Consider the following 27,254-nt stretch of genomic DNA (forward strand, 5'->3'; position numbering starts at 1 on the left):
AGGCCTCCGGCGATCACAGGGCTTTGGGGTCTGGGGAGACACATGACAGGGCTATGGGGTCCGGGCCCTGGGAATTAGGCTGATGTTTTCATGGGTTAATGTTATTGCTTATTGATTATTTTTTTTCTTCTTTCTGGAGAAATTCTTTAGAAGTGAGGACGTTCAATGAACAAAGACGTTCTCTGTTTTTCAGCATTTAGAAATTCCAAACCCGATCGAGCAGATTTTTAATGCATTTCTATAATTTTTCTCCACAGCGTTGCAGTTTTTATTGGGATTTTTACGCTGGGGTTTTATTGGAATTCCTCCTCGATATGAAACGTTCACGTCTGACTTATTAGATTGTAGACGGCCGCTTCCTCCGACTGATAAAGAGACAACAAGACAGTTTTATGGCTTCCTCCAGAATTCCTCTTATTCCTTAAATCCTTCACAAATAGATTTTTTTTGTTGTTCCCATCGTCAGAGAAATAAGACGATCCCTCGGCTCTCACCGCGTCAGCTCAATCCCAAGGAAATAAATCATTCACTGTGATTCTATGGAAAACAATTTCAGGAGAATAACACTCCAATAAATTCTCATCCGATCTCTACGAGCGGCGCAAAACAGCCGCGCCGAGCTATAAAATAAACCGAAATACCAACAAAAATGCTATATACATACCATAAGAAAAATGTGCGTTTGTGTGTGTGCGTGTATACATATATATATATATATATATATATATATATATATATATATATATATATATATATATATATATAATATATATATACACTCACCGGCCACTTTATTAGGTACACCTGTCCAACTGCACGTTACCACTTAATTTCTAATCAGCCAATCACATGGCGGCAACTCAGTGCATTTAGGCATGTAGACATGGTGAAGACAATCTCCTGCAGTTCAAACCGAGCATCAGTATGGGGAAGAAAGGTGATTTGAGGCCTTTGAACGTGGCATGGTTGTTGGTGCGAGAAGGGCTGGTCTGAGTATTTCAGAAACTGCTGATCTACTGGGATTTTCACGCACAACCATCTCTAGGGTTTACAGAAAATGGTCCGAAAAAGAAAAAACATCTAGTGAGCGGCAGTTCTGTGGGTGGAAATGCCTTGTTGATGCCAGAGGAGAATGGGCAGACTGGTTCGAGCTGATAGAAAGGCAACAGTGACTCAAATAGCCAACCGTTACAACCAAGGTAGGCAGAAGAGCATCTCTGAACGCACAGTACGGCCAACTCTGAGGCAGATGGGCTACAGCAGCAGAAGACCACACCGGGGGCCACTCCGCTCAGCTAAGAACAGGAAACTGAGGCTACAATTTGCACAAGCTCATCGAAATTGGACAGTAGACGATTGGAAAAACGTTGCCTGGTCTGATGGGTCTCGATTTCTGCTGCGACATTCGGATGGTAGGGTCAGAATTTGGCGTCAACAACATGAAAGCATGGATCCATCCTGCCTTGTATCAACGGTTCAGGCTGGTGGTGGTGGTGTCATGGTGTGGGGAATATTTTCTTGGCACTCTTTGGGCCCCTTGGTACCAATTGAGCATCGTTGCAATGCCACAGCCTACCTGAGTATTGTTGCTGACCATGTCCATCCCTTTATGACCACAATGTACCCAACATCTGATGGCTACTTTCAGTAGGATAATGCACCATGTCATAAAGCTAGAATCATCTCAGACTGGTTTCTTGAACATGACAATGAGGTCACTGTACTCCAATGGCCTCCACAGTCACCAGATCTCAATCCAATAGAGCATCTTTGGGATGTGGTGGAACGGGAGATTGGCATCATGGATGTGCAGCCGACAAATCTGCGGCAACTGTGTGATGCCATCATGTCAATATGGACCAAAATCTCTGAGGAAGCTTCCAGCACCTTGTTGTATCTATGCCACCAAGAATTGAGGCAGTTCTGAAGGCAAAAGGGGGTCCAACCCGTTACTAGCATGGTGTACCTAATAAAGTGGCCGGTGAGTGTAATAAATATATATATATATTTATTATGTTGTATATCTGCAACAACTGGAGGGCCGCAGGTTGCAGGATTTCTGCTCTACAGAGACACACAAAAAAAATTGTGTTTGAAAAAAGTGGTAGTTCACAAAAATGTCTGTTCAAATCAACTGGTGCCAGAGATTTGTAATTTACTGCTATTAAAAAAAAAAAAAATCTCAAGTCTTCCAGTACTTATGAGCTGCTGTATATCCTGCAGGAAGTGGTGGAGCAGGAGAGGTTTTCTATGGGGATTTGCTATTTCTCTGGACAGTACCTGAAATGGGCAGAAAACTTTTGGGTGAACTGCTCCTTTTAATTGTATTGAGAAACGTACATTTTTTAAACATAAACAAATCAGGGAATTCCTTATTTTATAGTAGAATTTTAGCTTATTTTAGGCTTTAGGGTTGGACTTAGTGGAAGATACTTGTGATGTGGACAGCACCATACATACTAACTGCTGCAAGGCATGCAGAGAATTCGGTGCCTTAAAAAAAATAGTATGGTACATGTATAGCACAGTGTTCATATAGTGTATAGAGGTTTTTTCATATATCATTGTCCTCTCTTTTACCTCTCTTTTACATCACTGTGTGCATACGTATTTTTAAATGCTTGAGTAACTAACCCCCATTTAAATCAATGGGAGACTTGAGCATTTAACCACATGCCAACAGCGGGTGCCTATTTAACCTTTTTTTTTTGTTTGTTTGTTTTGAATTTTTGTCTATTTCTTCCCTTGAAGGGAAGTTTAAACAAAATATACAAAAATGTGAAATGTAAAGACGCATTAGAACTCTGGCGGTATGATGTCATTGAGTTCTAATGTGTCTTGTAAAACCTAAGATGTTGTGCAGCTGCTATAGTAAAAAAAAAAAAAGCAGCCGCCATACTTCCCTGTCTGCACTTTTCTTGATGCCCTCCAGCGCCTGCTTCCATCTCCTGCTCATTGACAGCCCGCTCAGCCAATCAGTGTGCTGTCCCATTGCAGCCAATGATTGGCTGAGTGGGCTGTCACTGAGCAAGGAACCAGAGTTGGCGCTGAAGGGCATCAGGGGGACTGCTGACAGGTAAGTATGGCTGTTTTATTGTTTATTTTACTGTAAAAGTACCCATAAACCATTTTGGAGCTTCCAGCCATATAATGTATGATGATGCCAGGAACTCCAGAACTGTTTAAATATTCACGCTCCTGTACTGACATGCTGTGTACGGTAGCGAGAATAAACACTAAACACTAGCCCTTATATAACGTTTTAAATATTTTATTTTAAGGGATTCATTTAATTTAATTTGACTTCTTGCAGTTTAGCCAGTTTTCTGCATGGCAGATGTCCATAAGGCGGCCTCTTAGCATTAGCTGCCCTGAGCTCTCTGTATTGGAAGCTTCCTCAGACCCTCCTCTGCTAGTCGCTTTATTCTCAACCACAGCTGAGGAGAGGGTGGGGAAGCTGTCAATACAGAAGGGCACCTAACGAGGAGATCCCGCCTCCTGGACACTTCTGATAAGTATCATCATCAGCTGCACATCTCTATGATTGAACATATGCGAGATAAGTGACCTAGAATTCGCCCTGACCTTGGCAGAAGTTTAACAAAAACTTCCTTTCCAAATTTTTTATCCTATCACAGTACGAACCTGGGAATAAGTCGGCTCATAGTGGCCCCGGGGGCTGCCGGGTCTGCGTTCTGCCTTCTCTTCCCTCTTTACAGTAACGTCCTAGGTGGCACAGGCTCAGAACAATTACAGGACAAAAATAGATCCATCGAGTGCTTTGCGTTGGCGTTTCAAAGGCTTCATTGTGCTGCACTCGGGATTAATATACAAAATTTGTCATGGAAAATAAAAATGTTAAATTTGGAATATGTGTAAACTTGGCCGAGGACCAGGACTCTCAAACATGTTCTGCACAAGCCGCTGCGCCTCCCCGGCATGGAAATGTAATGGGATCCGCTCAGAGAAATCCCAGATTATTTTGGCTCTTGGAATATTGATAGATCGAAGGTGTTTATGGCCGACGACCGCAGCATCCACTTCACATTGGCAAGAAAAGGGGACAGCAGGGAAAAGAATTTTTTTTTTTTTTTCTTTTTTTTTAAATTTTTCAAAAAGTACCGGTAAACATCGCTTAATGAGAACCTTGTGATTACTCTGGAAATGTCAACAAGTCTCCGCTTTACAAGATTAAGGCAATTTACTAAAATTTATAATTCGCTGGGAGTTTGCCAATTTTTTTTTTTTTTTTTATGATTTTTTTTTTTTTTATGGAAATTTTGTGTGGATACTAATCAGTTTAGTTAGAGAACAAGCCGCCACCAGAAGTCCCAAATATTCCCCTTTAAGGGTAAATTCACACGGGTGTATCCGCAGCAAATTTAACGCTGCGAACTTGCAACTAAATCCGCAGCGGATCCCTCCTCTGTGAATTCCACTGTGATTCCATACTGGCTGCGGGTTTGTCATCCTGCTGCCAGTATGTAAGTGCCGGCCCCATTAACCCCCGCTGCTCCAGATAATAAATTACCTGCACCATGATTTGGCCGCGTCTGAGGCCTACCATAGACTCCCATTATGAGAGGGAGGCTAACAGCATTCTGCGGTGGACAATTCCGCTAGTTTTGCTACGTGTGAACGTAGCCTTAGACAACAATAGGCATGTGCTGTACCATTGACATTAATAGTAAAGGTTACTAGGCATACTCTTTGACCTTTTGAAGAGGTCATTCCATGGGAAAGGGAGAGGGACAGAGCTGTGAGCTTCATCTGTTGTCGGAACTGCAAGATTTCGGGATTCTTTTATATACAGTAAAATTATAGAAAATATCACCAAAAATTGTTTAAAAAAATATATGTTTAACATAAAAACATGGTTTTCTGAGGATACATCCCCTTTAAGGCTCTTATTTTCTCAATTTTCTTTTTACTCTATATTAGAAATATATAGCTGTCAGGGGCTATGTTAACTTCTAAGTTTCTGTTCACATTTGTCTTTTGGTTTCCTTTACTTTTAAGAACAACGCCTCAAGGCCCTGATGTCAGGCAGATCTTGTCCATCCGTGTGCATCCTTTTCACTAAAATTTCCATTGAATTTGAAGGAATTTGACCCTAAGGCTTCAGTGACAAAAATAAGTGGTTTTAATAACCACTGGGAATCCACAAAAATCCACAGGTAGAATCTGCACCCGTTCTGTCCCACGTGACGCTACCCTCAATGTGAACAGAGCCCTAGTTTGGTAGATTTTATTTGCTTACCGGAACATTTTTTTGGATAAAGGAGCTTCTGAGTAAAAACATGAATGTAGCCTATGGCCTGTAGTTGTGTCTATGTTTTACAGGATTCCCATGGGCAGAATCACTTCTCCAGATAGCGAACGTTTGAGTTTGGAGAACGTTGCCAAACCCAAACAGTTCGGCAGCTCCGCTCAATACTATTTGTGAGGGTTGTGTCTTGTGTATTCGGTTTGGCTTCTTTATACTTGTCTAGCAAATAGTATTTTTATTTATTATTATTTTTTTTTTATTTTTTATTTTTTCTGCATTTCTGCTGATTTCCATCCGCTAATTATTTGACAAGGTTACATTTTCCGTCTTCTGTCTGGCGGCGGTGAGATTCTTTCCGATGCCACCAGGAAATTTTGTATTTTGTTGCCATCACAGACTCTTTGTAGAACAGACTGATTGGAACAGAACTTGACCCTGTCACAGACAATTATATTTGCAATTTTATGTATAAAAAAAAAAAGAAAAAATTACTCATAAAGACAAACCAATCTTCCGTCCCCTTAATCACAAAGCCGGGGGATTGTGGGTAATAACTTGGAAATTTAGTTATGCGGTTGTGGATTCTGCTGCAGTACAAAGCTCCGAAACCGGAAGAAATGTGGTTGTTGCCAGAACTGCAACTGCTTTGTGGATCAGCGACTGATCATAGGAGCGGGTTATTTTAAAGTTTAGGAATATTTCCGTTTGCCTTAAAGTAACAAATCTGGACACGCGCCATATTGGCACAAAATGTAACAACGTCTCACCACGCCAGTTTTGTAAAGAGGGCAGGGTTTTGTGACCCTCCTTATAATAGGCCTGGTGGTGACCTTCCTTATAATTGGGGTTGAGAGTCTGGTATGACCTTTCTTACAGTTTTGGGACGAGAGCCTGGTGGCGACCTTCCTTGGTAAGCGAGGGCCTGGTGGTGACCCTCCTTATAATTGTGGGCGAGAGCCTGGTGGTGACCCTCCTTATAATGGTAAGCAAGGGCCTGGTGGTGACCCTCCTTATAATTGTGGGCGAGAGCCTGGTGGTGACCCTCTTTATAATGGTAAGCAAGGGCCTGGTGGTGACCCTTCTTATAGTTGTGGGGGATAGCCTGCCGGCTACCCATCTTATAGTTGTGGGTGAGAGCCTGGTGGTGACCCTTCCTATAATTTTGGGTGAGAGCCTGGTGGTGACCTTCCTTATAATTGTGGGCGAGAGCCTGGTGGTTACCCTCCTTATAATTGTGGGCGAGAGCCTGGTGATGACCTTCCTTATAATTGTGGGCGAGAGCCTGGTGGTTACCCTCCTTATAATTGTGGGCGAGAGCCTGGTGGTGACCTTCCTTATAATTGTGGGTGAGGGCCTGGTGGTGACCCTCCTTATAATTGTGGGCGAGAGCCTGGTGGTGACCTTCCTTATAATTGTGGGCGAGAGCCTGGTGGTTACCCTCCTTATAATTGTGGGCGAGAGCCTGGTGGTGACCTTCCTTATAATTGTGGGTGAGGGCCTGGTGGTGACCTTCCTTATAATTGTGGGCGAGAGGCTGGTGGTGACCTTCCTTATAATTGTGGGCGAGAGCCTGGTGGTCACCCTCCTTATAATTGTGGGCGAGAGCCTGGTGGTGACCTTCCTTATAATTGTGGGTGAGGGCCTGGTGGTGACCCTCCTTATAATTGTGGGCGAGAGCCTGGTGGTGACCTTCCTTATAATTGTGGGCGAGAGGCTGGTGGTGACCTTCCTTATAATTGTGGGCGAGAGCCTGGTGGTGACCTTCCTTATAATTGTGGGTGAGGGCCAGGTGGTGACCCTTCCTATAATAGTGCACGAGAGCCTGGGGTGACTTAAAATTTTTTAATTGAATTTGAAATTGACATTGAAATCTTTTGGAGGTTGAGGACGTGCACATGGGTAGCAGGCCGCCACAGGAGAGTTCCCCAACAAATTAAAATTGAAAAAAATCTGTATCAGTATACTCTCTACAACGTTTAGATGTAGCTGTTTTTGGTGTCACACAGGGAGATCACTAGTCCGCCATCCACCTCATCACCTGTTCGCACTGCTGTGGATCCCGTAGTGATGTACCACGTGCCCCTGCTTACTGGGAGAGGAGGCCAGGGATCCTGGATAAGCGGCGTTCTCACTCTCCCTCAGCAGCAGGCACTTTCACTCCGCCCAGGCCGCGGCCTCTGCCCGCACCATCATCACTACGCCTACCTCCTCATCCCTTACTGCTGCTCTTGCCAGTGTTGTATTTTATTACCAGATTACAATATGTAATGTGCTGCGTCACCGGTCTTCTCTCACTTAAGTTTCATGATGTCTTTATTTGATGCATGGCTTGTCTTCTCTGACTATAGTGGTGGTCACTTGGTGTCCTGATGGTGTGAGACTTGTCTTCCCTCACTTTAGTGTCCTGATGATGTCATCAGGTGATGTTTCTCTTCTTCCACTTTAGTGTCCTGATGATGTCATCAGGTGATGTTTCTCTTCTTCCACTTTAGCGTCCTTATGATGTCATTATGTGATGCTTCTCTTCTCCCACATGAAACCCCATCCAAACCTTACAGTCTGAGCTTTATTGTTCAGCCCTTGGCCTCCACCGGGTTTGCTGATATTTTCTGGTTACCGCCCCCATGTTCATCCTTCGGTTGTTCTGCCACCTTGCTTCCCGGCTACTCCCACCCCGAGTTCTGGTCCCCAGACGTCGCTATTAGACATTTTGCTTGGTATTTATGATAGATTTCCGATATTTTTATGCAGTTAGTGCAATACGTCTGGTTCGTGGAGCCTGCTGCTTTATGGATTATAGAGAAGGACAAGGAAACGGGAAGGAAGCGTTCAGGTCTCCTAATTGAATTGCAGTAGATTGGGGGGGGGGGGGAGCAGAGGTTGCGGAGGCCGCGGGTAGCAGAGTTTATATTGCAAAAAAAAAAAGAACATCAGTTATTAAAAAAACACAAACTGCTGTTTTCTGTCAACTTTGAAAAAGTATCTACAGCGAGATTGAGGATAAAGGCGGAAAATTCTGGATCAGTTGCGCAATGAACCCTATGACCCGTAGTGGCGGTTTAAATGGAATCCATGAGTATTCAAAAATTCACAAATTATTTCATTTTTTAAAAATGTAAATTGAATTACAATTAACCGATTCACTTGCATGGAATCCATTTGCAAAACTACAACTCCCAGCATGCGCTGTCAGGGCATGCTGGGAGTTGTAGTTTTGCAATAGCTTAAGGGCCACAGATTTCAAAAAGTTTAAAAAATTTAGACTTTTATTTATTTATTTTTTTGCATAAGTTACTTACGGTTTAATTCCTCCGGAGCCGGTAATACAGAGAGCGAAAGAGCGGCTTAACTACCCTGGGGAGGAGAGTCCGTCTTCTATAGAGGGAGGGATCGATAGCCTTTAACCAGTTACTAGAAACAAAGAGAAGTGATCAATATCCCCATAGCCGGGGACGGATGATGCTGCCACCGACGCTATCCCGCAGCTTTATTGACGACGCTTTAATTTCTATTGATACCATTGATTGCCGGCGCTCGGCCATAGGAATTGAATACTTTTAAGTTAATTGTCAGGGATTTGTGCTCAGGACTTCCTCATGGGTGATAAGTCCCGGATATAGATGGATTTCATTCACCGCTTTCTTCTTAGTTGGTTGTATCTCTCCTTTTACACGATTCCCTTTTAAAAAAAAAAATATAATAATAAAAATACTGTCTGATCTGTGGGGGTCTGTCCCCTAAAATCCAAGGGCGGTAGTGCTTGGTGGCACTCCTCAACACCACCTTTTCTTTTTTCTTTTATTTTATTGTGTTTTTTTTTTTATATGTACTATATATTTATAGATTTTTTTTTTTTTTTTAATTACCCCTATGGGACTTGAATATGTGACTGGTTGAGCAGTACGCTGTAATAGTCTTAGGTACACCGGTGCATACGAATGCTAAAAGTGCCGACCTGGGGGGCTTGACAAGACCTCTGCCATTTGTCCCCTCTGATTACATAGTGAAGGAGCCTCTAGTCTAACAGCTTAGGGCCCTATTACGCGGGACAATTATCGTGCGAAAAATCGTTATATTGTTTGAATTTAAATAATAATCGTCCTTAGTAATTGCAGGCCACATTCGTTCACTAATCGTTTGGTGTAATTGCACATCGTTCCTCTTTTTGCTGGGATCATATGGAGTAAACGTTCATAGTAACTAAAAACAGTTGTTCTGTGTAATATGGTGAACAATTTCAGGTTAACGGTAAACTATCTAGTTTGCAAACGTTTATTGTTAATCGTTAAAAAGCGCTTCGTCTAATAGGACCCTTAGACTCCATAGTCACGATTGACCACAGAACGGAATTGTCCTATACCCCTGCTATTGCAGATATAACCCGTTCAGCCCTAGAGATGAGAGTAAGGGCCCTTCACATGGAACGATAATCGGCTGGTTCAGCAGATTATCCCTCCATGTAAGAGACAAGGATCTGCTGATAAAACAATCGGCTAAACGTTTCTTTGAGTCCAGACCTAAAATCATTGGGCATCGGGCACGCATCGCTACGTGTAATAGTAATGTGCGGCCGACAGCTGGTGACTGTGTAAGGGAAAAAAAAAATAAACTCCTACCTCCCTGACGTCCTGCTAGCTTCACAGACATAGCTGCATGGACATCGCTAACCAGATATATAGTGGTGCCTTGGATAATTCGTTCTGGGACGGCGCTTGTAATCCCAATCACTCTTAAACCAAAGCAAATTATCCCTTAAGAAATCAATGCTATGCAGACAATTGGTTCCACACCCAAAAAATAAGTTTTTTTTTTAAATAATATGCAGAACAAATTAAAGAAACAATGAGAAACAGCTGAATATGTGATATCATAGGTTACTGTACAGTATGGCAATCAGCATGTGGAGTATAATGTATTGTGTAGTACAAGAGCCTAGAATAGAGGAGCAGGGCTGCTGTCAGAGGTCTGCGTGATCACATGACAGCAATGGGGAAGGAGGGAGGGTGTTCAGCATGGACCAATCAGGAAGTGAGAATCACTGAGATGTGCAGGAGGACAATGACAGAAACTTTATTTACAGTAGTGTGAATGGCTGAGTGTAAGTGCAGGCATATTAAAGCAGCAGTATGTATAGCTGAGTGTGAGTGCATGCACATTATAGCAGGAATGGAGAGGATAGGAAACACCCAAGGGCTGACAGATCTGCTGTGATTTGGAAGGTGAGGGTGACTTCCTGGGTCAGAGTACAGTGCTGTAGACCACCCTGTGCAGGCTATGCCCCTCCCCCACCCAGTACAGGGAGCTCTTAAACCAAGTTACAATTTTGAAAAACTGTGAACTCTTCTTGCAAAACGCTGAGCCGTGTAATAGGGCCCTAAGTTGGATCAGGAGACACATAGGGGGTGGCTGAGCAATATAACCTATGGCTGTATTCATGTTTTCCAGGCAGTCCTCAGGCTGCATCCAACTTTTCCGGGTTTGGGATTTAAATCGTTCAGTTCTGTTCTAACCCAAACTTTCGCCAAGTTCACAACCGTACCAGCATAGGGTGGAGATGTAGGCGGACAGGCACTCAGTAGAGCTGGACAGAATGTGCAGATGTGTGCTACAACGCCTGGATCAACACAGACGTACCATTAGCATTCAGGGCACAGATCAGTATTGGTTGGCAACGCTGTTAGACCCTCGGTATAAATTGAAAATGGGGGAATATTCCTTGCATTCCGAGAGGGAGACAAAATTGTAAGTAGAGATCGGCGAACCTCGAGGACTCTTGGGTTCATGTGAACCTGAACACTTTGCATTTGGTCAGCTGTGGCTGAACAAGTTTGATGCAACGTGGATACAGCCTATGGCTTTATCCATGTCTTCCAGACAGCCTTAGGGCTCCATCCAACTTCTTCAGCCACCGATAATTAAATGCAGAGCGTTCGGGTTCTGACTAACCTGAGAGTACTCAAGGTTCTCTCATCTCTAATGGTGAGCAGATTTATGCAGACCTTATGTTCCTGATGTAATGCACATGAGAGAACCGATTTTGCTGATCAGGTTTGGTTGTACCCGGACTGGCCCCTGGCACATGCCACATGCTTTGACCCCCATGGATTTTTGGGTCAACAAACTTGACCAGTGGCCAGAACTAGCCAGGTTCTCCTTGGGGTTTTTGCCTTGCCCAACCTCAAGTGTGGCATCGGACAGGGTGTTTAGCGCTGTGGGCAGTTTTGTCATTCTTAGGCGATCAAGACTTGCCTGTCATCAGTGCTTAAAACCTGATCTTTGGTAAAATAAACCAGACATAGATCAGGAAAGATTTTACATGCCCTGTGTCTGATTCCACCAATGAAATATCTGACTGTTCTCCACCAGTGTCACCTGTCCATGCACCACCACCAGTGCCACCATCCATTACCATCCATTACATGTTGAAAGACAAGTAACTGTCATAGCAACAATCTGCCGCCGCTGCTCCATGGAGTAGAAGCGGCAGCAGCAGACCACTGCTATCCTCTATGTGCTGCCCAGACGATCTAGCGATCACCCAGGCAGCCCCCCCGCACCTCCCTGCGGCCTCCCCTGCACCTCCCTGCGGCCTCCCCCGCACTTACCCACTCGCTGCTCCCACTATTGCAAGCAGCGGCAGCAGGGAATACTGACTGCGCTCGTTCGCTCCTCTAGTTGCCCCGTGTAATAGGGGCTTGACTCTCCTACGTAATAGATTAGTACTTCATCCCTGAGGGGGAGTTTTTTTTTATTTTTTATAAGGCTTTCAATTTGATGGAAGCTAGTTTTTCTCCACTCTGTACCGGGTGTCTCTCACTGCTCTTACTGCTGTGCATCCTATGCTATTGTTTGTAGGCCCTGTGGGGTCCCTAAGACCAATCCTCCTGCTGCCCACCACCCTCTGCTGTTGTTGGTAGGCTCTTTAAGGGGGTCCCTTAGACTGCTCCTCCTACTGACAAACACTTCTTGCTGTGGTTGGTAGGCCCTTTGGGGTCCCTGAGACTGCTTTTCCTGCTTCCCACCACCCTCTGCTGTGGTTGTTAAGTCCTGTCAGGTTCCTAAGACTTCTTCTCTTGCTGCCCACCAACCTTCTGCTGTGGTTGGTAGGCCCTTTGGGGTCCCTGAGACCGCTCTACCTTAATGTATCGACTCTCGCCTCTATTGAACAAAGCCTCAATGCCCTCTTCTATTTGTCCCCTATTTCCTTTCATACCTAATGTCTGTTAGGAAGAATTAAGGGCACATGAGAGTATGACAACAGGATCTGACTACAGAGTGTAGGGTTGTAGTCTGTTACCATGGAGACATACACCAGTCTCCTTACAACAGTAAGACAAATAATTTGATGTGAAAGTGGTAAAATATCAGAGTGTTAAAGGGCTTGTCAGAAAGATATACAGATTTGTAATTTACATACAGATTTGTAATTTACTCTATTTAAAAATCTCAAGTCTTCCACTATTTATCAGCTGCTGTATGTCCTGCAGAAAGTGGTGTATTCTCTCCAATCTGACACTGCTCTCTGTTGCCACCTCTGTCCATGTCAGGAACTGTCCAGAGCAGGAGAGGTTTTCCATGGGGATTTGCTGCTGCTCTGGACAGTTCCTGACATAGACAGAGGTGGCAGCAGAGAGCACTGTGTCAGATTGGAGAGAATTCAAATCTGTATAACTTTTTGATATCAGTTGATATGAAAGTTGTTTTTTTTTTTTTACTAGAGTACCCTATTAAGGAAAATATTACTGAATCTTTAGGAAAATGTTACAGATGTGTTTAGGAAAATATACAAAATTTTATATGTTCGTAATAACCTATTCTTGGAAGTGGAAACCCCCTTCTTTGGGACCCTACATATAAATGGGTTTTCTGGATCGACCTCTGTAATGCTCCAGTAGAATGGCCCTAGAATATTGACAAATTTTAGTTAAAAAAAAAAAAATACAAATGAGCAGCATTACATTTTACATTAAAATACAATTATTTTTTTTTTTACAATTTTGTAAAATTTTTGTATTTGTAAACAGCGAAATTTTCTAAAACCAGCGCAGATAAAACCTTCTCCATGGCCTCCGTCTGGGATCAGGCAGCAGATATTCTTTTTTTCCTTTAGATTTTCCTCCTAGAAGTTGCTCTTTGCGGGGCGATGCACGGGCTTTATTATACGGAATTAAATGAGAAAATATTATTTCCCGTTGACAGGTGCACTTTAAAGAGCCGCATCTCCGAATTACCTTTGAGGTTTCCTCGTGCCGGCAGCGAGCCGTGACCGCCATTCAGCGCTCTTCTTACGACGATCATTAATTATTTTCTCAGACTAAGAATAAGGCGGCCGGACACAAATATCATTACCGCAGAAACACAAATGCAAATTGACGACCCAGATTTTTTTTTTCCAGGAACAAAGCAGCAGTCTCCCGTAATAGCAAGATGAGGCCGAGTAGGAGGCAGAGAATAAGCAGACATATCTGGTGATGATACTGGAGGACAGAGCAGAAACAGGTAGTCAGGAGAAAAACAAGGTCTAGCCAGCAGTAGATGCGTATTCAGTTTCTTGAGAGCATGTGGGGGAAGGTTCTAATGGGGCGGAGAGTAACAAGATGGTGACTTCTGTTAGGGGCCTATTCTACGGGAGCGATAATCGGCCGGTTATCGCTCGGTGGAATAGAGAAAACGATCAGCCGATGTCATCGGCTGATCGTTTATTTAGGGCCAGACCTAAAATCATCGGTCCCCTGCCGCGCATCGCTACAGTGGAATAGCAGTGCGCGGCGTGTGACCGACGATTTGAAAAGCACCATACATTATCTGGCAGGACTTCTCCTGCGCTCTGTCTTCCTCCCCGGGTCCGGCGTGCAGCATCAGCTTCGGTGCGACCTGGCTGAGCTGTCAGACCGCTCAGCCAATCACAACCAGGACCGCCGCGGCCAGTGATTGGCTGAGCGGTCTGACAGGTCAGACAGGCCGCACTGGAGTTGATGCTGTGCCGCGGGACCCAGGGAGGAAGACGGAGCGGAGGAGAAGTCCTGCCAGGTAATGTATGGTGCAAGGGCTGCAAGGACATCGGTAACGATGTCCCTGCAGCCCTTGCTCAACGATCATCAGGCCGTAGAATAGGCCCAGTAAACGAGCGCCGATCTAGCAGATCGGCGCTCGTTTACATCGTTGATCGGGCCTCCATCGGCCCGTGGAATAGGACCCTTAAGTCTGGATAGTAGGCAGGTGCTGAAGGTCTGTGGAATGGTTGGTATGCAGTTTCTGATAGCCCACTACGATGGATGGACCCTGATGTGGACTGTGGGCAGGTGCTGGCACATGTTGTGCGATGCTGGTGTTGTGGTCATTCCATAGCAGTGCGCAGGCTAAATCATTTGAGGCATTTTTAGACATTCGTTGGATTTGGGGCAAAGTAAGCAGTTTGTGGTCCATTGGGCGTAGGCTGCATGGGAGACAATAACTACTATCTAGTTGGACTAGATGGGGTCAGGCACTGGTGGCTTGTTGCAAAGGCATTGGTGGCCCAGTGGACCACATGGTGAACAGGCACTGATGAACCATTGGGCCACATGGTAGACAGGCACTGGTAACCCACTGGACATATGGACAGGCACTGATGCCTCAGTCAGGCTGCTTTGGAGATGGGCACTGGTGGGCCATTGGGCTGCATGGGGAACAGGCTCAGAAAGTCTGTTGACTCCATGAGGACAGGCACTGGTGGCCCATTGGTTTCGTGAGGACAGGCACTGGTGGCCCATTGGTTTCATGTGGACAGGCACTGGTGGCCCATTGGTTTCGTGAGGACAGGCACTGGTGGCCCATTGGTTTCGTGAGGACAGGCACTGGTGGTCCATTGGTTTCGTGAGGACAGGCACTGGTGGTCCATTGGTTTCGTGAGGACAGGCACTGGTGGTCCATTGGTTTCGTGAGGACAGGCACTGGTGGTCCATTGGTTTCGTGAGGACAGGCACTGGTGGCCCATTGGTTTTGTGAGGACAGGCACTGGTGGCCCATTGGTTTCATGAGGACAAGCACTGGTGGCCCATTGGTTTCATGAGGACAGGCACTGGTGGCCCATTGGTTTCGTGAGGACAGGCACTGGTGGCCCATTGGTTTTGTGAGGACAGGCACTGGTAGCCCATTGGTTTCATTAGGACAGGCACTGGTGGCCCATTGGTTTCATGAGGACAGGCACTGGTGGCCCATTGGTTTCGTGAGGACAGGCACTGGTGGCCCATTGGTTTCATGAGGACAGGCATTGGTGGCCCATTGGTTTCATGAGGACAGACACTGTTAGTTCTTTGTTAGTTCTTACAGAATTGACTCATGTCTTCTAGCCTGTAGCTGATGTTACTGTTCCATTGCTGTCATTATGCAGGTGGCTATAGGTGGGCTCCCATCCTTGTCACAGACCCGGTTGTTGTGTATTCAGAGTGGCCCCTCCATAGCTGGCAGCCTGTCCCTCCTTGCGGCGGTGGTGGCGTCAGTGGCGGAGGGGGGTGTAGGCCGCCCTACGGGCTGATTAGTTTCTCACTCTGAATAATTCTGTCACCTTCTCCATCGGCCGCTGTATTACTGTGTCTGTTCCTGCGTCGCAGCTCGGAACACTTGTGACAAAAGAGACATCAGTAATGTGGATCTGGGAACGTACTTGACAGCTGTTGTGTAAAGTGCGGCGTCGCTTTCTGTGCGCTGCAATCTCGCACATTTGGAAATTGTTTACAAATGATTTGGCAACATTCAGAATCTCCTGTCTTGTCCTTTACAAGCTCTTTATTTGCATATAAATGAGTTTTCTCAGCTGCACATTAGTGACATTACAGGAACAACTACAATTAGAAGCTTCAAGGATTTTTTTTCTCTATTTTTCTCTCCTTTAAAAGAATCTTTGTTCCAGGTTTTCATTGTCTTAGATTTTATTAAGTTTTTGAAGAATTAATTTTCTCCTTCAAGGCACTTAGAGGGGTCGTCCACTTTTCTTCAGTAACTTACTGTTCTGCTTTTATAAATCACCTATAGGTATTAGGAGCACAATATGGCCGCCTTATGTCTTCTGCTTCATCCATACCTGGGGATCAGTGTTGGGGTCTGACATCTACAAATCCCTAATATGTTAAAAAAAAAAAAGTTATGTAGGGGTCGCACACATACAGGGTCCAATGTCTTAGTACTTTATGTCCATTGTGTATGATCAGAGCTATAATGTCTCCATGGGTAGGAGGTTGATGGGCAGTAAACTCAGGTGAATTTTTTTATTTAAAATCAACCGGTGTCAGAAAGTTAGATATATTTTTAAGTTACTTCTATCAAAAAATCTCCAGTCTTCCAGTACTGATTAGCTGCTGTATGTTCCGCATGAAGTGATGTATTCTTTCCAGTGTGACACAGGGCTCTCTGCTGCCACCTCTGTCCATGTCAGGGACTGTCCAGAAGGGTCTGGAGGAGGACAGAGGAGTCAGGAGAGTGAGCAGAAGGGTCTGGAAGGGGACAAAGGAGTCAGGAGGGGGAGCAGAATGGTCTGGAGGAGGACAGAGGAGTCAGGAGGGGGAGCAGAAGGGTCTGGAAGGGGACAAAGGAGTCAGGAGGGGGAGCAGAATGGTCTGGAGGAGGACAGAGGAGTCAGGAGGGGGAGCAGAAGGGTCTGGAGGAGGACAGAGGAGTCAGGAGGGGGAGCAGAAGGGTCTGGAGAAGGACAGAGGAGTCAGGAGGGAGAGCAGAAGAGTCTGGAGGAGGACAGAGGAGTCAGGAGGGGGAGCAGAAGGGTCTGGAAGGGGACAGAGGAGTCAGGAGGGAGAGCAGAAGAGTCTGGAGGAGGACAGAGGAGTCAGGAGGAGGAGCAGAAGGGTCTGGAGAAGGACAGAGGAGTCAGGAGGGAGAGCAGAAGAGTCTGGAGGAGGACAGAGGAGTCAGGAGGAGGAGCAGAAGGGTCTGGAAGGGGACAGAGGAGTCAGGAGGGGGAGCAGAAGGGTGTGGAAGGGGACAGAGGAGTCAGGAGGGGGAGCAGAATGGTCTGGATGGGGACAGGAGTCAGGAGGGAAAGCAGAAGGGTCTGGAAGGGGACAGAGGAGTCAGGAGGGGGAGCAGAAGGGTCTGGAAGGGGACAGAGGAGTCAGGAGGGGGAGCAGAAGGGTCTGGAGGAGGACAGAGGAGTCAGGAGGAGGAGCAGAAGGGTCTGGAAGGGGACAGAGGAGTCAGGAGGGGGAGCAGAAGGGTCTGGAGGAGGACAGAGGAGTCAGGAGGAGGAGCAGAAGGGTCTGGAAGGGGACAGAGGAGTCAGGAGGAGGAGCAGAAGGGTCTGGAAGGGGACAGAGGAGTCAGGAGGGAGAGCAGAAGGGTCTGGAGGAGGACAGAGGAGTCAGGAGGAGGAGCAGAAGGGTCTGGAAGGGGACAGAGGAGTCAGGAGGAGGAGCAGAAGGGTCTGGAAGGGGACAGAGGAGTCAGGAGGGGGAGCAGAAGGGTCTGGAAGGGGACAGAGGAGTCAGGAGGGGGAGCAGAAGAGTCTGGAGGAGGACAGAGGAGTCAGGAGGAGGAGCAGAAGGGTCTGGAGAAGGACAGAGGAGTCAGGAGGAGGAGCAGAAGGGTCTGGAGAAGGACAGAGGAGTCAGGAGGGAGAGCAGAAGAGTCTGGAGGAGGACAGAGGAGTCAGGAGGAGGAGCAGAAGGGTCTGGAAGGGGACAGAGGAGTCAGGAGGGGGAGCAGAAGGGTGTGGAAGGGGACAGAGGAGTCAGGAGGGGGAGCAGAATGGTCTGGATGGGGACAGGAGTCAGGAGGGAAAGCAGAAGGGTCTGGAAGGGGACAGAGGAGTCAGGAGGGGGAGCAGAAGGGTCTGGAAGGGGACAGAGGAGTCAGGAGGGGGAGCAGAAGGGTCTGGAGGAGGACAGAGGAGTCAGGAGGAGGAGCAGAAGGGTCTGGAAGGGGACAGAGGAGTCAGGAGGGGGAGCAGAATGGTCTGGATGGGGACAGGAGTCAGGAGGGAAAGCAGAAGGGTCTGGAAGGGGACAGAGGAGTCAGGAGGGGGAGCAGAAGGGTCTGGAAGGGGACAGAGGAGTCAGGAGGGGGAGCAGAAGGGTCTGGAAGGGGACAGAGGAGTCAGGAGGGAGAGCAGAAGGGTCTGGAGGAGGACAGAGGAGTCAGGAGGAGGAGCAGAAGGGTCTGGAAGGGGACAGAGGAGTCAGGAGGGGGAGCAGAAGGGTCTGGAAGGGGACAGAGGAGTCAGGAGGGGGAGCAGAAGGGTCTGGAAGGGGACAGAGGAGTCTGGCTATGAATCAGTCATTAGTATTGGTGCTGGTCTGAGTGAGTTTTCGGGCAGCTATTGAAGGTGTTTGGCTCAGGATTTACCATTACATTATAGTTGGTGGGGGGGGGGGGGGGGCTGACTCTTGGGACCCCCACAGATCATAAGAATGAATAGGAACCAGTGTTTGTTGTGGCCCTTTGCAGCCAGCAGCCTGGATCACTTGTACTTTGTGTTTGGTCTTAGGTTGGCGGCCACCAGAGTACCTGACTGTACCGGACTCTGTTACCACCTGTAGCACCTGTCTCTTATACCCCATAATGGCTCCGCCGTGTAGGTAAATTGGCGTTACTAATGGTGCGTTTACACAGACAGATTTATCCGACAGATCTTTGAAGTCAAAACCAGGAGCAGACTATAAAAAGGGATCAGGTCATAGAGGAAAGACTGGGATCTATCCTCTTTTTAAATCCATTCCTGGCTTTGGCTTCCAAAATCTGTCAGATAAATCTTTCTGTGTAAACGCATCCTTACTTTGTGGCGTGGATCAGATCTTTAGCTTTGCAGGTGATGGTTTGTATTTCACATTTTAAAGGGGCACTCCAGCACATAAAAGTTTCTTTCAAATCAACTGATGCCAGAGATTTGTAATTTACTTCTATTTAAAAATCTCCAGTCTTCCAGTACTTATCAGCTGCTGTATGTTTTGCAGTAGGTGGTGGGTTCTTTCCAGTCTGAGAGCAGGAGAGGTTTATGAGGTCTGAGGAATTGCTGCTGCTCTGGAAAGTTCCAGACATGGACAAAGGTGGCAGCAGAGAGCACTGTGTCAGACTGGAGAGAATACACCACTTCCTGCAGGACATACAGCAGCTGATAAGTACTGGAAGAGTGGAGATTTTTTTTTTATAAAAGTAATTTACAAATCTGTATAACTTTCTGACACCAGGTGACTTAAAAGTTTTTGTTTTTTAGCTGGAGTTCCCCTTTAAGGGGGATTTTGGTAGATGAAAAAAAGTTTTATTCCCCTCCCCCTCCTCGTGGCCCCCGTTTTACTGGGAGGGCGAAGTCAGAAGTGACACGTTCTGTGCTGTAATCTCCGCTCCCGGGACTCTGGGGATAATTTTGGAGCTGGAGGTGAAGAGTTCATCTATTCTGGTGACCTGATATATTAATATAAGCGTCTTGTGTGTGTGTGGGGGGGGGGGGAATGGAGGTCTAAGCAGTTATAGACAAGTGCGAGAAATGGAAGAAAAACCAAACAGAAAAAAAAAATATATATATATATATATATATATATATATATATATATATATATATATAATTATTTATATTATATTATTTCATTTATTTTGTAAAGTTGTATCTATATCTCTGAAATATAACTTTATTACTATTAACATAGATTGACAGCAGTAAGGGGCGGCACGGATCCTCTGCAGTTGTGAACTGCAGGGCTGCACAAGCCCTGGTTACACATCCTTAGTGTTGCTGCATGTAGCACTATAGCAACACCAGCTTCCCCTGTTCTCTATTTTATGTATGTTAGTATTACCACAGATGTGACACATGGGGAAGCTGTCTGTGTCAGGAGCGCCTCAGCACTGTGTATCAGAGCGAGCGGGGAGAGCTGTCAATCACTGCCCGCTCTGCTACAGGCGGCCATGGCTGCAGCACTGGTAATGCTGGGAGGCTCAGTAACCGTGCTGGTACCATAGCTTAAGCTGCCTTGCAGTTCCTGACACTTCCATTGGTGGCAGCAGAGGAGCCGTGTTGCCTCTTACTGCTATAAAAAATATAAAGAAAACGTGTTTTCACTAAACGAATGAAACAAAAAACTATTTTATATATATATATATATATATATATATATATATATATATATATATATATATATATATAAAGGTCCCTCGACAATCACAGTGTGTTCCACTACTGGCCCGGCGATCAGCTGTGACCTGTAGAGAAGCCTTGGCAGTACGTGTTCAGTTTCCCTGCAGCGCCACCACAGGGGAAATGAAGCATTACACACTGTCCAGTTGGATTGCTTATATAATAAAGGACAGGTTGGGTCCTCCAGAGAGAGAGACGCTCTTTGTATCCAATCTTCATCTGGCCAGGGAATGGGGACCCCGGGTAAAGCATCTTTTATTAACAGAAACCTTTTCTAACTATGAGGGGGGTGACAACAGGTATGAGGGTCATATGGCCGAGTGTGCGGCTGATAGTGAAGTGTGCGGCACAGGCGGCTCTAAAAATACTGCAGGTATCATTGCTGTGAAAATAGATGAGCCCAAGGGATGAGCTGACCCACATTTCACTGTGACAGCGAGAGGTCTGGGCGTGTGACAGGCAGCTGTTTGCAGAGCGAGGACGACGTATGTCAACACGATTAGGTAGATCCCGTCACTGGGACTATGAATGAGGGATTCGGTCCGTACCGTCCATGGTTTCATCTCTGAGGTTATGGATGACCTGCCCTTAGGATATCAGACCAGGGGGATCCACTTTCCGTACCCCTAATAACTGAAGGATCCCTTCCTGGTGTAGCGGGGACAGTGCCATACTTATGGTAGTGGTTGTGCCTGGTATTGCAGTAGGGCCCATTTGTCCAATTACAGTTTTCTTGTTAGATTGACAGGGAGCGACAGTGAGCACTGGAGAGGGTCTATCCTTGTACTGGTGGGAGGAGCTATCTGTGCTGCTTCCCGAGTCATGATGGGAAAAACATTTAGAGGGAAAGGAAGGAAATCTAAACAAATTTAGTTTAATGGGAAAAAAAAAGTCATTTTCAGGAATTTTTGGGGGGATGATGGGGGATTAGCCATTGTTTCCAGTCCTCATTCTCTTTGCTTTGGAGGAATTTGCTGTGGAAAGGAATGGAGCGGAGTTGCGAGCTCCGAATTCCATCAGTATTCAGGGGATGGTGGCGGAGTTTGCTCTTTTCCTCCCTTTGGCCTCTAAAGCTTAAATTCCTATCATTCCCCTCACTGAGAGCACAAAGCGGCCTGGAGGTCCTCCATTGTCAGCCACTGTTAGACGGACCCTAATGGTAAACTGATCATAGCGTGACCCCCAGTGATCAGATGGGTGGAACCTGGCAGTAAGTGTGCAGCGTCCTGCAGCGCCACCACGGAGGGAATTAACCCCTTAAGGACACAGGGCATATATTTACGCCCTGTGGTAGCCTCGGGGACTTCAGAGGGGGCCGTGGTCCAGGGTGCGGCATGTAGCCCAGGACTACGGCTATTAGCGGGCACGGTCCTATCGCCGTGCCCGCTAATAAAGCAATCAGATGTAGCTGTCAAATTTGACAGCTGCATCTGATTGCTTGCTGTCCCTCATACCTTGTAGTCTAGTGGGGTGGGTCGCCCCCGATCCACCCCACACATCCTTTGCTGGACAGGGTCTGCGCCGTAATGGCGCTGATCCTGGCTCGGCACTTGGTTGTTTTTAGCTGCAGCAGCTGAAAGCAATCCAGTGCCTATCTCATTGATCTATGCTGTATAACTATACAGCATAGATCTCAATGAGAGATCAGTGTGCTTATACTAGAACTCCCCCAGGGGGGAATAACCCTAACCCCAGGGGGGAATAACCCTAACCCCAGGGGAAACTAACCCTAACCCCAGGGGGGACTAACCCTAACCCCAGGGGAGGATAACCCTAACCCCAGGGGAGGATAACCCTAACCCCAGGAGGGGACTAACTCTAACCCCAGGGGAGGATAACTCTAACCCCAGGGGAGGATAACTCTAACCCCAGGGGAGGATAACCCTAACCCCAGGGGAGGATAACCCTAACCCCAGGGGAGGATAACCCTAACCCCAGGGGAGGATAACCCTAACCCCAGGGGGAATAACCCTAACCCCAGGGGGAATAACCCTAACCCCAGAGGGGCTTCTAGTATATGAAATAAATAAATAAAGTGTTATTATTGATAAAAAGTGTGAATCACCCTCCTTCTCGCATGTTATAAATAAAAATAAACAAATAAATAAACATGTTTGGTATCGCCACGTGCGTAATCGCCCAAATTATTAATTAATCACATTCCCGATCTCGCACGGTAAATGGCGTAAGCGTAAAAAAAATCCCAAAGTGGAAAATGGCAAATTTTTGGTTGCATCAAATCCAGAAAAATTGTAATAAAAAGCGATCAAAAAGTCGGATATGCGCAATTAAGGTACCAATAGAAAGAACACATCATGGCGCAAAATATGACACCTCACACAGCCCCATAGACCCAAGAATAAAAGCGCTATAAGCCTGGGAAGGGAGCGATTTTAAGGAACATATATTTGTTAACAATGGTTTGAATTTTTTACAGGCCATCAGATACAATAAAAGTTATACATGTTACATATCATTGTAATCGTAACGACTTGAGGAACATGCACAACAAGTTAGTTTTACCCCAGGGTGAGTGGCGTAAAAACAAATATCCCCCAAATAAACAAAATGCGTTTTGTTTTTTTTTTGTTTTTTATTTCACCACACATTTATTTTTTTTCTGGTTTTACAGTGTTTTTTATGAAAAAATTCAGCCTGACGTTGCAAAGTACAATTAGTGGCGCAAAAAATAAGGGCTCATGTGGGGCTCTGTCTTTAAGGGGTTAAAGGAGAAGTCCAGCAAGGGGCATCAGGGGGAGGGGGGGCATAAAAAACTATACCAACTCGCCTCTCTAGTGCTGGGTTGCCGCTCCAGCACCTCCACTAGACAGCACACCCATTTGACGCTGCAGCAGTCACTGATGAGGTTGAGCGGCTGTCTATCAACCAGGACGGGCATTATCCCCTAAGTCGAGACGTCATCGCAGCCTGGGGGAAAAGGTCTTCCTGCAAAATTTATTTGAAACTTTTTTTTAAACTTCTATTTGGATCTCCTTGTGTTGTGAATGTAGATTGGATGGTTATTCATAACAATACTGTGAAAATTGGAGGATTTAAAGGGGTCCTATTCATAGAAAGTTCTGAATGGTTCCATTGTGGGGGTGCTGTATCCTGTAGCCATTGGCTGCATGTGGTTCTGCAGCTTACAGGATATTCCTGTCATAGAGGGGATACCCCATGATAAACGTTTCACAGATCCACAACATTTATGATCACATAGACCCAATCTGTTACTAGAACAGTACAGCGGATTGAGCGGTGGTCATGTGTGGCCAGGTATGATGGGAAATGCAACTGCTGGGCCAAAGGTTCCCCATCACTGATGTATAGGATCATGGTAAGAGCAGAGCCCCCCCTACTAAAGTACAGTCTTTGGATGCATTGACAGTGGGGCCTGAACTACATTTCCCAAAATGCCTTGTGCCCACACCCGTAAGTGCAGTAATAACTGCGCAGTACACCTCCTATGTCCCGACATTAGCTGTAAAGATGTCCTACTAGACTCGACCCATGTACACAATGTCATTAGCAATGGCAACTACATTCGGGGGGATCATACTTGGATAGATCACATGTTAGATTTACATGATGTCATCAGTGATGTCACCTACATTAAATCATACCGGCATAGATCACATGTTAGATGTATACAATGTCATCCGTGATTTCCCGTACATCGTGGGGGTGGGGCCATACTGGGATAGATCACGTTAGGTGTACATGATGTCATCAGTGATGTCCCGTACATTGGGGGTGGGGTCATACTGGGATAGATCACGTTAGGTGTACATGATGTCATCAGTGATGTCCCATACATCGTGAGGGTGGGGTCATACTGGGATAGATCACATGTTAGATGTACATGATGTCATCAGTGATGTCCCGTACATCGTGGGGGTGGGGTCATACTGGAATAGATCACATGTTAGATGTACATGATGTCATCAGTGATGTCACGTACATCGTGGGGGTGGGATCATACTGGGGTAGATCACATGTTAGATTACATGATGTCATCCGTGATTTCCCGTACATCGTGGGGGTGGGGTCATACTGGGATAGATCACATGTTAGATTACATGATGTCATCAGTGATGTCCCATACATCGTGAGGGTGGGGTCATACTGGGATAGATCACATGTTAGATGTACATGATGTCATCAGTGATGTCCCGTACATCGTGGGGGTGGGGTCATACTGGAATAGATCACATGTTAGATGTACATGATGTCATCAGTGATGTCCCGTACATCGTGGGGGTGGGGTCATACTGGGATAGATCACATGTTAGATGTACGTGATGTCATCAGTGATGTCCCGTACATCGTGGGGGTGGGGTCATACTGGGATAGATCACATGTTAGATGTACATGATGTCATCAGTGATGTCCCGTACATCGTGGGGGTGGGGTCATACTGGGGTAGATCACATGTTAGATGTACGTGATGTCATCAGTGATGTCCCGTACATCGTGGGGGTGGGGTCATACTGGGGTAGATCACATGTTAGATGTACGTGATGTCATCAGTGATGTCCCGTACATCGTGGGGGTGGGGTCATACTGGGGTAGATCACATGTTAGATGTACGTGATGTCATCAGTGATGTCCCGTACATCGTGGGGGTGGGGTCATACTGGGATAGATCACATGTTAGATGTACATGATGTCATCAGTGATGTCCCGTACATCGCGGGGGTGGGGTCATACTTAAATAGATCACATGTTTGATGTACATGATGTCATCAGTGATGTCACGTACATCGTGGGGGTGGGATCATACTGGGGTAGATCACATGTTAGATGTACGTGATGTCACGTACATCGTGGGGGTGGGGTCATACTGGGGTTGATCACATGTTAGATGTACGTGATGTCATCAGTGATGTCCCGTACATCGTGGGGGTGGGGTCATACTGGGATAGATCACATGTTAGATGTACATGATGTCATCAGTGATGTCCCGTACATCGCGGGGGTGGGGTCATACTGGAATAGATCACATGTTAGATGTACATGATGTCATCAGTGATGTCACGTACATCGTGGGGGTGGGATCATACTGGGGTAGATCACATGTTAGATGTACGTGATGTCACGTACATCGTGGGGGTGGGGTCATACTGGGGTTGATCACATGTTAGATGTACGTGATGTCATCAGTGATGTCCCGTACATCGTGGGGGTGGGGTCATACTGGGATAGATCACATGTTAGATGTACATGATGTCATCAGTGATGTCCCACACATCGTGGGGGTGGGGTCATACTGGGATAGATCACATGTTAGATGTACATAAAGTCATCAGTGATGTCACGTACATCGTGGGGGTGGGATCATACTGGGGTAGATCACATGTTAGATGTCTGGCACATCATCTACTACATCATAAAAGGTAGCAGAAAGATGAGGTCACATCTTCTGAGTGATATAGAATTTTTGGTGGCCATATAGTTCTTAGTATTTCTTGTTTTTATATATATATATAATTTTTCCTTAAAAACCTAAATTCTGCAATTGCCTCTCCTGCAGTAACCTTCAGGGTCATCCGCGTCTCCCCCCACTTCACTCCCCTCAGAAAATGAGATTCAAGTAAATATCCGGCAATCTCTATCTCCGATATTTCCTACTGATTTTCTGCTCTTCCTCTATTATGTTAGTTTTTTTTTTTTTCGTTTTTTTTTTTTTTTTTCGTTTTTTTTTTTTTTTAGTCTGAATCTTCCCCCGGTTGATATTCCTTTAATATTTCTGAATTTCATGAGTACATTAAACGTGACCTCTATAACTCTAAATTAAGAATTTATGCCGTCTTGAAATTTATGAAATATTTCAACATGAAAGAGCGGCCGGTTCCCTTGGGAAGAGACTATAATAAATCACAGCTCTGTGGATTTAATACCCCATAGTCAGCAAGATCCCATTTTTTTTTTATTTTTTTTTTTCTTCTTCTGCTTTCAAAAATGAAAAAAATGTAATCCTATAAAATAGCTTAACCGCCATCATCCCCCATAGTAGAATTTTTAATTTCTGCTGTTTCTGCCTGGATTTATTTCCAATATTCCTGCTCAGCTTTTCAATTTCCTCTGTTATTAAAATTTAATTCAGCGCATTAGCATTTAAATTAAAAAAGGTTTTATTTTGTAAGAATCATCGGCGAGGAGGAAAAATTGTAACAGACCTATTCTTTCCGTACATGAATTTGTGATGCGGGGACGCCGCTTGTTCCATTTAAAATGCAGATGGTTGGATTTTTTTCTTTTGTTTTTTTTTTCATTTTATTTATTTTTTGTTGTTTTTCATCTTTTGAATTTTAAAGGAGAGGAAAAATGTTTTTATTGGATGAATTTACCAGCTTCAGGTTTTCGTCCCTAATAGTAAAATAATCCGATAATAGAGAGATAGATAGATAGATAGGAGATAGATAGGAGATAGATAGATAGATAGATAGGAGATAGATAGGAGATAGATAGGAGATAGATAGATAGATAGATAGATAGATAGATAGATAGATAGATAGATAGGAGATAGATAGATAGATAGGAGATAGATAGATAGGAGATAGATAGATAGGAGATAGATAGATAGATAGATAGATAGGAGATAGATAGATAGATAGATAGATAGATAGATAGATAGGAGATAGGAGATAGATAGATAGATAGATAGATAGATAGGAGATAGATAGAGAGATAGATAGATAGATAGATAGATAGATAGATAGATAGATAGGAGATAGATAGATAGGAGATAGATAGATAGATAGATAGATAGGAGATAGATAGGAGATAGATAGGAGATAGATAGATAGATAGATAGATAGATAGATAGGAGATAGATAGATAGATAGATAGGAGATAGATAGATAG

At 45.4% G+C, this 27,254-nt stretch overlaps 1 protein-coding gene across 11 annotated transcripts in view; it reads left to right on the plus strand.

Moving 5' to 3' along the window:
* ZNF618 (zinc finger protein 618) overlaps positions 1-27,254 on the plus strand; it is an 86,821-nt gene that overhangs the window by 25,532 nt on the left and 34,035 nt on the right. For 3 of the 11 annotated variants that reach the window (XM_069942662.1, XM_069942660.1, XM_069942661.1), the window contains exon 3: positions 13,666-13,768. The exons of the other annotated variants lie outside the window; for them this stretch is intronic. The gene's annotated coding sequence lies outside the window, so the exon portion shown is untranslated. The remainder of the gene's footprint in view (positions 1-13,665; positions 13,769-27,254) is intronic. 11 annotated transcript variants of the gene reach the window in all.

This window comes from Dendropsophus ebraccatus, chromosome 10 (assembly GCF_027789765.1).
Source record: "Dendropsophus ebraccatus isolate aDenEbr1 chromosome 10, aDenEbr1.pat, whole genome shotgun sequence".
Taxonomy (NCBI): Eukaryota; Metazoa; Chordata; class Amphibia; order Anura; family Hylidae; genus Dendropsophus; species Dendropsophus ebraccatus.